The 16284-nt window shown below is 34.3% G+C and overlaps 1 protein-coding gene across 8 annotated transcripts in view; it reads right to left on the bottom strand.

The window, feature by feature from the left end:
• LOC111087939 (heterogeneous nuclear ribonucleoprotein 1-like) overlaps positions 1-16284 on the bottom strand; it is a 64392-nt gene that overhangs the window by 38248 nt on the left and 9860 nt on the right. For 5 of the 8 annotated variants that reach the window (XM_022396419.1, XM_022396416.1, XM_022396418.1 and 2 more), the window contains exon 3: positions 12178-12275. The exons of 1 other annotated variant lie outside the window; for it this stretch is intronic. The gene's annotated coding sequence lies outside the window, so the exon portion shown is untranslated. Of the gene's footprint in view, positions 1-3645; positions 4382-4402; positions 5237-12177; positions 12276-16284 lie in introns of those variants that run through there. 2 more of the 8 variants (XM_022396415.1, XM_022396421.1) reach the window with 2 other exon arrangements.

Below are 16284 nucleotides of genomic sequence, written 5' to 3'. Positions count from 1 at the left end.
TTGTATCGGTAAAGTTTCTTCGGAAAGAATTTTTACGGAAAATTAACTAACGAACGGATGCGTAACAATACATTGTATTATTAACATTACGTATACATCAAAGTAAAGACTAGGTATTGCCTCTTCTAAGTTCTATATAATTAAAGATAAATTTAATTACTTTAGTGTGAAGACAAAGTAGTGATAACAAACAAATATAATTGGAATTGATTCATCAGGGGGAAAACGAAGTTTTATAATAAATATAAAAAAAAGGTTAACCAAAAACATCTTTAATACGGGCATTTCGGAATTTCCTTAAATTCCATTATCAGCGTTAATATCTCAAAAAAAGTTAGTTCATAATATTCGAACTACAGAAAACAACATTAGCATCGAGCGAGTTTTCATATTCAGTCGAAAGTTTAGAAAGAACAGGTAACTTTTTTGTGTGTGAGATATTAACGCTGATGATGGAATTTAAGGAAATTCTGAAAACGTCCGTATTAAATATGTTTTTTGGTATTACCGTGTTTTTAATATTTATTATAATTGGTTCTTAAACGTTAGGCTTAACAGTAACTGTTGACAATAGGCTACTGGAATTTGGTATTTATTTTCAGGCTATAAGTATAAAGGTTAAGACTAGTGTAAGAATTAAGCGTTCACAATTTGTTAGGTGTAATGGGTGCAATGAGTGGGTTTTATTCGGGAACTCGGAACTAGCATGTACTTTTAAGCAAGCTAGTATTATTAATAGAGATGTGCAATTTGTATGTACCGTATTTTTCGGTGTATAATACGCAATTTTTACCCTAAAATTTGATGTCAAAATCTGCTTGCGTCCTATACACCGAAGGTATGAATAATATATATGCATATATACGATATACACAAGCCATGTGTAAATATATTTAAATAGGCATGCATAGTTTAGTTCAAATTTATAACAACAGTAGTTTTTTCTTTCAAAAACATAACTTACAAGTTTCAAAAAAGCAAATTATGAAAGGATGCAACAAGAATTATTTGTTAAGAATTGGGCTGCTGAGTTATTTGTAGACACTGATCAGATAAGGAAAATTTGTAAACATTCATGGTAAACATATTCCTTATAGAAAGAAAAAGGGTAGCTACAAGTGAAAAACAGGTTGGCTCACACAGAGTATGAGAATAAAATGAAAAAAAAAAATCACAATTTTAAGAAATTTAAATCGTCTGGAATGATCAGAGATTTAGAAGATCAAGAAAGTTGGTCAAACTGGAAATTAGGACATCAAAAATAATGTATGAAAAAAGATTGGCTGAAAATGTAAAAATTAACAGTAAAAATTTCTTTAAATACATTTAGCGTAGGATGGGGGTAGGACCCTTGAGGGATAATAAAGGAAATAATATCTTATGATTATGAGATGGCTGGGTTATTAACTTCTGCTTTTTCTTCAGATTTAAGTAGTATTCCAAATCTTGAACAGTTGATAGATGGAAACAAGATCAAACAGGATGACTGAATTAATTCTGAGTTTGTTTAGAAAAAATTGGGAAGTTTAAAGAAGGATAAGGCTTCTGGGTCAGGTAATATTTCCCCAAGGGTTTTGAAGGAGGTTAACGATTGGATATGTGAGCCATTTGCTACTTTTTTTGTTTGTAAATTTTTAAATAGTGGGTAGGTGCCAGAGGATTGGAAGTTAGCTATTGTCACTCCTCTTTTAAAGGGAGGTGATAAAAATTGTCCCAGTAATTATAGGCCCATTAGTCTTACATCAGTTGTGTGAAAAGTTTTGGAAAGTCTGATAAAAGATGCTTTGGAAAGCCATTTAACAAAGTTTAGAATTTTATTGGATAGTTAACATGGTTTCACTAAGGGAAAATCTTGCCTTACAAATCTTTTAACATTTTTTTGAAAAGGTTACTGCTTACATAGATGAGAGTAAGGGTGTAGATTTCGTGTATGTGGATTTTCAGAAAGCATTTGACAAGGTACCACATAAAAGGCTTGTAAAAAAATATATCTATAGTTGTGGGGGATAAGTTAGCAAATTGGATAGTAGAGTGGCTGGATGGAAGAAAGCAGAGGGTTGTTACAAATGAAGTTCATTCAAACTAGATTAATGTTACAAGTGGAGTATCTCAGGGCCCAGTCTTAGGACCTTTGCTCTTTTTGATTTATATCAATGACATACATAAAGGAATGGTTAATAAATTACTTAAATTTGCTGAGGATATTAAGGTCTTGGGTGTTGCTAGCTGTGAATAGGATGCTGCTGATTTGGGCAAATAAATGGCAAATGGGTTTTAATTATAATAAATGCAAGATAATGCATGTGGGTTATCATAACTTGAATGGGAATAATCTTAACAGTGTCATGAAAGAAAGGGATCTTGGTGTAATTGTTGATCAGTCTTCTGAGCCATCCAAGCAGTGTGCTGTTGCTAGTGGTAGGGAAAATAGGATTTTAGGTTGTATGTACAAAAATACTGGAAGAAGTCTAAAGAGGTTATAACTTCTTTGTATGTATCACTGGTTAGGCCATATTTGGAGTACTGTGTTCAGTCTTGGGCTCCTTACCTTAGGAAGGACATTGAATGGTTGGAAAGGAGGTTTACTAGAATGGTGTCTGGGATGGAGGGGTGGGTTCTCATATGAGGACAGAGTGAAATCTCTCAGATTGTTTTCTCTTAAAAAAAAAAAAAAGAGTTAGGGGGGGATCAGATTGAAGTGTTTAAGACTGATAGTGTTGATGCATCATCTTTTTTTATATTTAACAGTGAGAATAGTAGGATTAGGGGACACAAATATAAATTTTGGCAAGGTAGGAGTCATCATCAGCTAAGACAGTTTTATTTTTCTAACAGGATGGTTGGCATTTGGATGTTGTGAAGGCAGTAAATTTAAGTGAGTTTAAGAAAAAGCTTGATAAGTATATGAATGATAAGGGCTGGCTTTAAGATTTTATTTTATTTTTTAAATTTATTTATTAATAGTTTTAGTTTAGTTTAAAGGATGGGACAGCCAAGATGGATCAATAGGTCCCACATTATCCCAAAACATGTTATGTTATGGCCCTGGTATTGGTTCTGAGCTTCTAGGAAGAAAAATGATAAAACCTACTGATTTTCTTTTATGGTGAAATGCTAAACAATGGATAAAAAGAGAAAGAAATTATAATAATAAAGTATTTTCAATGACATGAACAGACTGAACATGTTATTTGGGTATAAGTGGATGAACTTGAAATCAGAGTAGAGATAAACAGGCAGTGGACTGAGTCCAACAACATGTCTTGCATCAACTTTTAGATCAAAAGTACCATCTACAAAATTGTTCCTTATCATCAGGTATGAACCATGTACATCAGAACATGCAAAGATACAGATAGAACAAAAAAACCTATATAAAACAAGGTATCAGATAAACAACCCTAAATATGGACTTCTTAATTTTGTGTCAATATCTGACTTGGATATTAATCTACAAATATGTAATACAATAACCTCCTTAAAACAAGGTATCAGATAAACAACCCTAAATATGGACTACATAATTTTGTGTCAACATCTGATTTGGATATCAATCTACAAATATGTAATACAATAACCTCCTTAAAACAAAGTATCAGATAAACAACCCTAAATAAGGACTACATAATTTTGTAATTATAAAACTGGAAAATAATGTGGGCAGCTTTCTCCCATCTTTGTAACATATGAGACATAAGAAGAAAAACAATCTTGAATTAATTACTATGAAATAAAAGTCTGATCTTGCTAGTTTCTATGGGTTTGTCAGCATTCTACAAGTATGAATAAGTGTTTACAATTCTAATTCAAATTTCTTATTGCAGTAGTATTTGTTCAAATATTTAAACTGTCCATAATTTTTATCCTTGATGAACTTTGATAACTGTACATTGGTGTTTACTCAAAAGATGGTGTTTTTATCAAACTAAGACATTCCTGATCATATTATGGAAAACCTGATTTGTTTACATAAAAACTTTTCAAGCTACAGGTTGCGACATAAACCAATCATACCAGTTACTGTAACTTGAAATTAATACTTAGACTGATGTATGATACATTGTTAATAGCACTTGCTTCAAAGGATTTTACTTGTATACAATACTTTCTCTTTTGAAAGAGAAAGGATCACATGGACCATCAATGGGAATAGTTAAAACATTTTCCTGACTTACTGTGAAAGATGTTTTATATACGAAAACTGAAACCATGAACATAGTTTTATAATTGGCCTTTAGAAATAAAAGATTAATCACTGGTAAAATGTGAGTTGCAGTCGAAACATACAACAATAATTAGCTTATTTGAGAATAATTCAGGAAAACTGAAACATTAAAAGGTGAATTAAGAAAGTATATAACTAAACAGCAGAGAATGTCATGAGACAATATCGAATATTTACCTTATGTAGGCCTGTCAACTTTCCTGATTTTGGCAGGAGTTTCCCGAGGTGGAGTCCTGTTTCACAATCTCCTGACACATGACCAGGATCTCCCAATATCAACTTTTTTGATAATTTAACAAAGAGAATAGAGTCACAAAATTCAACTTCACAGAGTGCCAACCAGGATAAAGTAAATATTTACTGTGTGACATTGTTATAATGTCAGCTTGTTGTATGACATTCCAATGCATTGAGTGAAAGGAGATTTGCAATGGTGAGAAAAATTATAACAGAGAATAGGACTGATTTAGGGCATGACAGAGCATGTGCCCTTTTAAACTGTAAATTTAACTCGTATTCCTCAGCCAGTAAATACAAGCCCACCAAGCAGGTATTGAAAGTGCAACATTCGAATATAACAAAGAACACTAATCAGGATATCTGTATTTTTTCATTTTTCAATTCTTACAATAAAAGTGTATAACAATATCAGCAGATGAAACAAAGAAAACATCATTTCAATCTTATAAGTGTAAATGTCTGAAGACCCCCTGAATAAATAAAAGTGCACCTTTTTTTTTCTAAATTTTCTAGCGGCCCATGCCCCCCCCCCCCACCACGGGATGCTACTCCATAAAAAAGTCTCCCGATTTGGCACCTCTCAGTGTTGACATGTATGTTTATATGTTATATTTTAAATAAGGTATTTATACATTTTATGACATCACAATTTCAGTAATGCAATAACATGAGAAATATTACCAGGAAATACTAGAAGTGTGTATCTCATCATAGTAGTCAATATAATTCGTATCTAGATACAGAAGTTTTATTAACAGTTTGTTACAACGTTTGACAGTCTTGTCTGTAATTTATTATCTATATTACTAACATTGTCTTATTTAAGTACTTCACACTTTGCAGTGCTTTTTCAAATTCTCAGGTTTGATCAATTAAATAGCAGCTGGCAAGAGAAGTAAAATAAAAAGTTAACATCTATCTGTTTATTTTGTTATTGTTAATTTGTTATGTTACTTTGCATGTAGAAATGAAGACAACATTTAGTACTTAATACTCATCTTCCTTTATTGAATCATTAATTTTCAGCAGAAATACTTTATTAGAAATTCTGATTAAGCACAAAGTTACACAATGGGTTATCTGTGCTGTGCCCACCATCGGCATAGAAACCCAGTTTTGAGCATTCAGACTTACCGCTGTGCCACTGGGAGGCATCAGAAAAGGAAAGCTCATGGAATGTGACATTCATGAGATAGGGAGTTAACCTAGTTGGGCGGCACTTGACAGAAGACTACATCAATCTCAAGCAAGGAATACACTTCCCCTAATGTTACTGTGGTATTCATTGTTTGGAGAGGAGCAAACGAAAGTGTCAATACGGTGGGTGGAATGTAAGATTGTTCAACCCACCATTATCTAACAGGCAGGCAGCTGAGCATATGTGTGTAGTGTTGCAGAGACTATAAGTCAGACCATTCTGTATAGGAGAAATATGTGAGACACCACAATAACCAGATGCAAGGAGAAGCATCCCAGACCTGTGTCCCAAGATGAACCCAAGACCCAACTGGCTGGACAAGTAGGGTGCTGTGTACAACACTACTAGGTAACACCCAAGCTTTACTTCCTGAATGAGAGGTGTATCCACACTGTGCAATCCTACCAGCAGGGTTGCACAGCGTGATGAAAAACTCTAGATTTCAACTTCCATAGTGACTTGGGACTAGGGAAGCAAGGGTTTTCCTTTACTCTACTAGAAGAAATGAGAAACAAGGAATATGGATGGGGAAAAACACCAAAGAGATGCTTGGACCATGACATTAGGCAAAATCATCTGGAATTAGATCCCACATCGAGAGACAGTGCAATAGATTACTGTGACTAAAGACAGCAGGCGTGAGCCAAATATGAGGGCAGACACACATCTGGTGCTGTCTTTTTCTTGTTGTTGTCAAGTGCAGAATGGCCTAGCAAATATATACAGGCACTGCCAAAATATTCTTGTGGAAAGCCTGATTTCAACAGTGGGAAATGAGCAGGGGCAGATAGGCTTAAAGCTTTCCATACTCCCCCACTTGAGCGGATTTTTTGGGTAAGTATTCCTTGTGAGGCAACACTGGCCACTTGGTGGATTCTATCATCTTCATTATAAAGATTATTGTTGAATAAAGCGGTTGTGGAAAAAGAAAGGAGAAAATAAACAACTCACTATCAGAGCTACCTTGGATTGGAGAATAGTGACTGAAGAGAAAGAAAAGCCATGGCAGGTAAAACCTCCCTGTATGACAAACACGATGGAAGGAGACATGAAAAATAAGAAAAGGGTCATCACCCATAGAAGAAGCTTGCCAGATGAGGTGTATAACCCAACAAGGTAAAGGGGAAAGAGATAAAATATTAGAGGGAGAGAGAAATCACAAGGCAAGAAAGGACATCGGTAAGTGACTTAAAAAAGGTGCAGTATGAATAATATATTAATAAATAGACCGTAAAAATAAAAAGGATAAAAGGAGACGATCTGTATACGAATGATGAAAGGAGAAAACATAAAATCATACTCACAAGCTACGCCAATTTTTTTTAGGGGGAGGGGCTGGGAAAATAAACCTGTCCCTGTAGTAAGTAGTGTGAGAGGAAGCCAAGACAATAGCAAGTGACGTCTGTAAAAGTAAAGAGAAAGGAATATATCTAAAGCATATTAAAAGAGGCTGAACTACACCAGACACAGATTATCCACTTCCAGAGTTGTAGTCTGGGACTGGGTACCAAATGAATGTAAATGAGGAATGGGGGAGGGATGAAAAGACAGTGATGATAGATGATAGGAGGAAATCCACTAAAAACAGCAGAGGATAAAGAAACTACTCTGTGGGAAGGGTATAAAAGCCTAGGTGAAATAGTGAAACCACCACCATGACCTGAACTTTGAGACATAATACATTGACAATTGAATATTATAATATTGGGCATAAAAAAAAAAAAGAGTCCAGAGCCAAGAAAACAGAAAACCCAAGAGTGGGTTCTTCCTGTTGAGGGAAGGAAAGACAAACTTGTCTGAATGGATCATGATAAGAAGGACAGATAGGGAAAAAGAATATGATGGCAAGCCTGTGAGTAGTCACCAGCTCAAGGATGTAAAGAAAAAAAAACCCTAGCCCTTGGAGACCAGATATTGAAAATGGATTAGGTGTTCATAACTGTACCCCACCAGAAAAGAGGCAGTGGAAAGATTTTCCAGTAGGACTGATTGGCATCTAGCACAAAATGAACATAAAATGAAACCATGGATAAGGAAATTCACATTTGTAAGCAGAAGGAGTCTACTGACTGACTTCTAAACTCTGCAGGGCTCCAGACAGACCGAAATCCAGGTAAAGTTGGGAGGATCATCCAAAGTCATGTGGAGTTGGGTGAGCCACTACGACTGTTAGAGGTGAAAATGAGGCAGTGTATCTTTGGAAATACCTGCTTTGACAGGTCAAAAACTACTGAAGAGGATGTAAGGGCACATCCAAGAAGAATAAAGAATTTAATAAAAAAGCTCCCAAAAACGACTCCTGCAGGAAATGAAAGAGACATGAAAGCCCTGGTATCAAAAGCTCCACATCACAAAAAAAAAATGATGCAGACTGAACCTGCCTCATATACAAAGTGAGAAAGACCCTTCAAGTGAATGAAATACAGGATGGGAGTTGAGACTGAAATAAGGAGTTGAACCAGCTACCCCAAACAAGATAACTCCTCAGGAATGTAACCTCTGAGTAAAAACTCATTGAAAACAATTAAGAAGTTGGAGCTATAATTAACAAAACCACAGGAAGTGAAAGACAGACAGACAAATAAAGCTTTTAAGTGTGTGTGAGACTTCAAATCAGATCAACTACTAATAGGAAGAGTATCTACCAGAGAGTGAGAAACTGCCCATTGGGAACTGAGGAAAGACCATAGTTGGATAAAGTGAGACAGACTGATAATTGGCCAAAAACATCCAGTCTTCATGGTAACAATAAAACCCAAGAGTGGGTTGAGAAATCATCCTGTGGCATACAAAATAGGTGAGATGAAAAGTAAAAATACAGGAAAACACCCCAAGAAAGCATCTGAGGAATTCAATAGGCTGTGACAAAGAGAGAGAGTCCATCAGTGTAAAAAGTGTAAGAGCAGAGCTCTTACAGGACTAGAGCTGGGAGGGTGGCTCTAGAAAATAATTGCTAAGACTCATGATGGCTAGTCCTCAAAGAGGGGGACTTTGGACAGTAACAAGAGTACAAAGAATAGAAAAGGGGCAACCTCCATGAGGCTGTACATGATAAGAAACCTGGTGATGACTGCTGAAGAGTTGCATCAGCTCAAAATGTCGATATATAAGAAGTACCCCCCAAAAAACACATCACAAAGAAAAGGTGCAAGACTGAGGTCCTGGAAAGGAGACTGAGGGGGGCAGTCTGACAGAAAACACCCCAGAAAAAACAACAACAAGGTAACTAGGACAAATGGAAGAAAACCAAGGGCAAGGTGGAAAACAGGTACATGCAAGTTGTCCTAGTAAAGCTGATAGGGTTATGATGGAAAGGCTCCAAATGAAGATGAAACATAAGAATAAACAAAGAAGTTGAGTAAGAGATGAAAATGAACAGACAGAGAGAATAAAAAAGGAAGTAAAAAGAGGTGAGCCCTAAGCTGAAAAAAAGTTTCAGGTGAAGGAGGCTTATGCAACAAGAGAGCCTGCGAATCAGCAAACAATTACTGAAGAAAGAGAAAACAAAAGACACAAACCTTTGGAATCTAAGCAGTGAAGGATGAAGGTGGGAATACCTGACCCACGTTGGGAAGTGGGAATGAGAAGTAAAAGTAAGCTTGGAAACAACAGTGGTGATGAACCACTAACAAGATGGGGGCAGGCTGAGCTGAAGTAACAGAAGCAGGTAGTCAGTAATTTTGGATCCAATATTAGAACAGAACTAACCATGTGATGCATAATGGTAGTAATATCCTTGATCATCAGGTTGTTTCTAGTTACTATTACAGTATTGAATGAAACACGTGAAAGAGTGTTAAAAACCTCGAGGGATGTCAGAAATGCGGGAACATGAAAGAATAATCTATCTAAACTGTAAAACTGATGTTGTAATGGTCCTTTATTTTTATGTTATCAGTTAGAAAGAAAATGAGCCAGGCATGGTGATGGTACATAGGCTTCATGACAAAATGAGGAGTACTGTAAGAAACTCACAGACAATGTGGAAAGTGTTCCAAAAGTACAAGGTGGATTAAAAGAAAGTCAAATTGAATGTAATTTAAATGGAAATTCTAACTGATAAGTTTAAAACTTGGTATTGTTTATTCAGATAATCAACAAATAATAATGAAAGGTTAAAACAACAAGCACAAAAATTCCAGTAAATTTTATGAAATAACTATGTCTGAAGAGAAGAAGTGCAAAGGAAAGAATGAACCTGTTTTCATGTGCTAGTGCTCATGGGGCTTACTGTGTCTGGAGGATGTATCACCCTCCTACAAGTATTGCAAGTTTTATAAATAAGTCACTGACATAAATTACACTACAGGGCAAAAGTTTGGAAGATCTCAAATGTTTCTAGATAAAATAAACACTTATAATCAGATTACTGGTTAAAATGGCAATAAGCCAATATTATACAATTGGAGACATGGAAATGTAGTTACAATTTAATTATTTTCACTGAAACATTAGAATCATCAAAACTGTTACCTTTGCTCTTAATAATAGCTTTGCACACTTACGTACTCTCTTAGTCAGTTCACAGAAATATGTAGGTGTTAGGTCATTCCAGGATTTATGAATATATATTACCACAGTTGTGCTGCATAATGCATCATCACAGGTATCACATGCCTGCTAATTTTTAATTTCATCCTACACAAATTTAAAAGCTGAAAATTTGGTGACAGTGGTGGCCAAACCATCTTTCAAATAATACCTTGTTTTTCCTTGCCATGAACTTAGCCTTGGCATTGCTTCAATGTACACTTTGTTTTGTTGAATAATTAAACCTTAGCCAGAGGGTGTTGCATATCTTAGTAGAATATTGTGATAATTCTCTATACGTACTGTACCCATGGTTCTGTAAATATCTATTGGTCTAATAATTCTCTATACATACTGTACCCATGGTTCTGTAAATACCTATTGGTCTAATAATTCTCTGTACTTATTGTACCCATGGTTCTGTAAATATCTATTGGTCTAATAATTCTCTATACGTACTGTACCCATGGTTCTGTAAATATCTATTGGTCTAATAATTCTCCATACGTATTGTACCCATGGTTCTGTAAATATCTATTGGTCTAATAATTCTCTATACATACTGTACCCATGGTTCTGTAAATATCTCTTGGTCTAATAATTCTCTATACGTACTGTACCCATGGTTCTGTAAATATCTCTTGGTCTAATAATTCTCTATACATACTGTACCCATGGTTCTGTAAATATCTATTGGTCTAATAATTCTCTATACGTACTGTACCCATGGTTCTGTAAATATCTATAGGTCTAATAATTCTTTATACATACTGTACCCGTGGTTCTGTAAATATCTCTTGGTCTGTTTGTATTAAAACAGCTACACACTATATGTCCAATAATAATTTTTATTGCTATTATAACCAAAATGAGTAATTATAAGTGTATATTTTCATATCTCCAAAAATGGTATTTATCCTACTTTTTGTGTCAGTGAATCAATTACTTGAAAACATGTTAAGATATTTTTGTGGCAAACACTAGAATACAGCATTTTATAATATATATATATATATATATATATGGATGCTGATAAAGTAATTAACAAAGCAAAGATCCTTGCTGGTCTCCATTGAACAACATAACTCTGCTACTGTGTAACACAATATGTTCTAAAAATAAGATACATGCTGATCTACATAAGTAATGGTTTGTTTGAGGCTGTACACGACACAGGGACAAAACTCCAAATAACTAATATGTACATGCATTATAAACACTTGAATTTTGTGTATTATATTTCCTTACTACTGCAACTCTGAGTTTAAACACCAAAGGGTATTGCCATGTCTTAGTAGAATATTGTAATCATACTCTATTACCTTGTTGTCCATACTAAACTCTTTAAACATAGTTAAAAACCTCTTCTAGCCATGGGGTGTCTCCTGCATTGCATGAATGAGTGTCAATCAGTATTTTTCTACCCACCCTTGCACACTTAACACCCAGAGTTTTCATGAAATATGTTTAGTGAGACAGGTAGTTTTTTGCTAGTGGATTGAAATCCTAGTAGCACTAATAAAATCTTAAGTTCCTGGGTTCAAGCCCTGGTCTGAGCAGATTTCTTAACATTCTAACGTCCTAAACCAAATGTTTTACCATATGATATCAAGTTTAAACCAGAAAACATTCCACCTAGTTCATAATATGTTCATGCCTTGCTAGCAAAATATAATGGTAAATTTATTTAAGAAAACCAATTATCACTAATGACTTTAAAAATAAATATATATATTACTTAACTTCCACAAAAATTATATATAATAACAAAAATGAAATTGAGAGACAAAATCTCTGCATCTAAATCATTTACACTTCACATCTAAATCATTTCATTTAACATACAGACTGCATGTAATTTAGTGCAGTACATAAGGTGTGTAAACCTGTAATAACCAAATGAGAAATAAGAAGTTTTAAAGAATGACAAAATTAGAATGATTTTCTCAGTACACATTTATATCTAGCTACAAAAGTAACTTACACTGGATGCTCGTGGTTGCTTAACAAAAGCAGTAACCTTGACCTGTACTGAAACACCCTTGCCATCTCTGTAAACATATGTAGTGCAAGTCTGAGGTTCTAGAACAAGGTAAATAAAACATGTATGCATATTTTAGTAAGAAATTATGATCCACACTATATTTTTAGTAAGTACATTTTACATGCTTGTTCTCTTGACAACCCTGCTATATATGAGATTTTGTATAAACAATAAAACAGTATTCTATAGACACTCAGTTGCTTCTTAAAAGTCCTGTTTTTTATCCTAAAGTTTACACCATTACTCTAGAGCTTTATACTTTAATCTTGTTTTAAATGCTATTTCCAGCTAACAATCATCTTTTTTATATGTGAAGATAGTGTGGTATTGTTTATGTCTAGACTATGTTAGACTGTGTGTTCTCAGTAACAAACATATAACAAAAACTGTATCAACATCACAAAGTCTGTCATGTGCAAAGAGTGGAAGCTTTCTAACTGCATCAAAAACTGAACTAGTAGATTTCTGAATCCATTGGTTTTAAAAAGTTACAGTTCTAGTAGAGTTCTGAATCCATTGGTTTTAAATAGTTACAGTTCTAGTAGAGTTCTGAATCCATTGGTTTTAAATAGTTACAGTTCTAGTAGAGTTCTGAATCCATTGGTTTTAAATAGTTACAGTTCTAGTAGAGTTCTGAACCCATTGGTTTTAAATAGTTACAGTTCACACAAGTGATACTAGATTTTCATGTTATCTGAAGAACAGATGGTCAAAAATGTTTCCTTTCTACTCACTGATATATAAGTCACTATTTTAATGATAAAACTTTAGTTGCTTGTAAAGGTAAAAGAAATATACAAGTGTGCTACTACCTGAAATAGGCAAAAATGGCCAAATTGTCACCACAGAAAGTTTATTTACAAATGACCATAAATAAATGTACTAAAAGTACAAATTTAATTTTTGTTTCATGCTAAAACATTATGCTTTTCATATGAGTGGAAGGGCTAGGCCTAAACACAGATGTTTCAAATTGCTACTGCAACCAAAAGCAGACAAAGAATTTTTTACATTGAACTTCTTATTATAAGTATATGGAAATTAGGAAGAGTAGTAAGCAAATTAAAAGTGTGTGTTTGTGGGGGCAAGGTTTATTTGATTAAGCAAAGCTAGGAAATGTGTGCCACAGGTGTGCATCCATTACATCTGAGGTTCCGGGCTTGTTATAGTGCAATGGAAGCTCTTAGGTTTTAGATTAAATTTTACACATTCTCCTGCTTTTCGTGAAAGTAATATCATAGTTTTGATGCATTTTTACTGGAACAAACTGAAAAATTGGGGGGGGGGGGTCCTCAGCCTCCCACTTCCTACACTACTGATTTATCTTACAGTGATAACCTCATTCAATGGTGTAGCTATTGAAATTATATCAGTGTGATTGTATATATATATATATACACAGGTATGTAGTAATCTGAATAATTAGAAACAGCGTGTATCTAATACAGCATATTACATTCCTTATATAATACGTCTTTATTCTAGTCAAATTGGCCTGGTTTCATTCTTCAGTATTCTTTAAAGCTTCATAAACAGATGCAGGAAAGGATTACTACAAAGGTACCTAGCTTAAAAATCTGAGCACCCAAGGTAGGCTTAAACAGTCACATTTGTTTTTGCTCAGGTCACCAAGGGTAGGCTTAAACAGTCATATTTGTTTTTGCTCAGGTCACCAAGGGTAGGCTTAAACAGTCATGTTTGTTTTTGCTCAGGTAAGTTATCTGTAAAAATTAAAAAAATAAAATTTTTCGCATCTCTACTGATAATGCTGTAATGTACCTTATAAGAACATCACCACTAGGATACAAAAAATTAGGAGACTTATTAAACACTATACAAGTTTAACAAAATATTAAATACTAATACAAATGAACCTAGACAGAACTTTGTAAGTAAAAACTCAATCTCCAAATACAAACACCAATATTCAAGAAGTACAATAAAGCAATGCTGTTAATATCAAAATCACAAAATAATGAGAGCAATAACAGTGAATCAGGAAAAAAGAGCTAGAAGAAGAAAAAATCGAATTCATAGTATTATTCATAATAACATTAAACACTTGTCAAAGACATAATATGAAGTCATAAATATAAGATCAAGTGAGTACTTACAATAATATATTTTAATAAATATCTTATGTATCAGTTTTACAAATCTCTAATGCAAGTCTCTTTCTCTCTCTCATCAGTCTAACTTTGAATCTTAAGCCTTTTTTATTGTCTTACCAGAGAGATTGTATGTCACATAAAATACTTAATATTTATTTTACATATAACTAATCACAAACTTAGTATTCATACATCAGCACAAGGAGAATTTTTATTTGTATCTTGCCTTCTTTAACATTCAGTGTTCACTTGGAGGCAAGTGAGTCAGCATTTAAGACAAATAAATATATAGCTGAATACAATGAAGGAAGTAAAAATATATAGATAATAAAGAAATCCATAACTAAGAATAATATAGAAACTGCTACCTCATAAGGTTAATAATAGTGACTTGAAAATTAGATATAATAAATATTTGTTCTGGGCAATAACTTAATAATACAATGTGTGGTTATAGAACACTATCATTCCAGCCAAAGGCTAGGAGAACAAGCACTCTCATTCTTCTTTTATCATTTTATTACATTTCCTACTCTATACTTACAACAACAGTAATCTTACTCTTTAGGGTTAATAGAATATAATTCTGCCTCTTTATATATCACATAAATTCAACAAATTACCATTTTACTGCTTATGTTTATTAAGCAAGACAACTTACTACCATTGTGTCAGCAAGCATTATGATTTGTGGTTCAGCAGTTTTGTGTTTAGCTTGTGGTATTCAGAAACTGTCAAACAAGTAGCTGGAAGTTTCAATATTTTAATTACTGAATAGTGGAAAGTTAACATTTTCCTAAACTGAAAATGTATTTCCAATAATACTTACCTCCGCTGACACTATAGCTATTTCTGGATCTCCAGGGTTTCTACTCCTTGCCCATTTAAGCATTGAAAAAGCTTGCTCTAGTCTTTTATACCCCACTCGAATGCCTTTGGCAAATTCTAATTTGCAAAATTCTCCACCAACTTCAATGTGCCCTCTATCTAGGTAGTGTATATAAGCACCTCATTCTGATAATGTAATCACTGTTTCGAGACATAAACTGGCTTTTAGTGGGGATGTAAGTATTATTGGAAACACATTTTCAGTTTAGGAAAATGTTGACTTCCAAAACATACTTACCTCTAATAATGGTTGGAGACAGCTTGAATGGGTAATGAAGAAAAACTTTAATATGAGTTTAACATAACAGCAAATGTAAAACGTTTCAACAAGGTTTTGTCACCATCAGGTACAAGTTTATATTTATTATTATAGTTTTCTTCATTACCCATTCAAGCCGTCTCCAACCATTATTAGTCTCAAAGTGGGTTCCTCGTCATCGAATTTAAATACTTACCTCTGCTGACACTATAGCTAGAATCCCATATTGAGAAGGTGGACGGGCCAGTGGAGGCATGAACCATACAGAAAGCATCTGTAAAGAACAGGAGTGTAGCAAGATAAAAATGGTACAAGAGTGGGAGAACCACACTATATCCAGAACAGGTATACTCTTCACCAGGAACTCAGTTCCTAAATCAAAAGTGGAATAAGATATAAGTAATAATCAGTATAAGTCAGCCACAACCATATAGCCGAGGTTCCACAACTCGAGGTTGGAATTAAGGGGTCATGGTACCTACATTCCATGTTGGTAGCTAGGACTATTGGACCACAATGTTACATATATATATACTTTGGATTGGATCCCAACCTGTAGCCATAGAGTGATGCGTTTCTCACCACTGGAATCACGATAAGAAAGTAAGCAATACTGAGGTGGACAAACTTTCTCCTCCACCTAAATAAATCTAAAAGGCAACACCACAGACTTGGAATGACGGGATCGAGTATGCCATATTCAACCAAAGGAATACAACTCATCTGGTCTGGAATTATGAACATTCATCCTTACTCTCCAACCAAGTGGGCAAGGAGTAGTCCACTTGC

Source organism: Limulus polyphemus, unplaced genomic scaffold (assembly GCF_000517525.1).
Source record: "Limulus polyphemus unplaced genomic scaffold, Limulus_polyphemus-2.1.2 Scaffold2878, whole genome shotgun sequence".
Taxonomy (NCBI): domain Eukaryota; kingdom Metazoa; phylum Arthropoda; class Merostomata; order Xiphosura; family Limulidae; genus Limulus; species Limulus polyphemus.
This window is presented reverse-complemented; position numbering and strand designations above follow the sequence as displayed.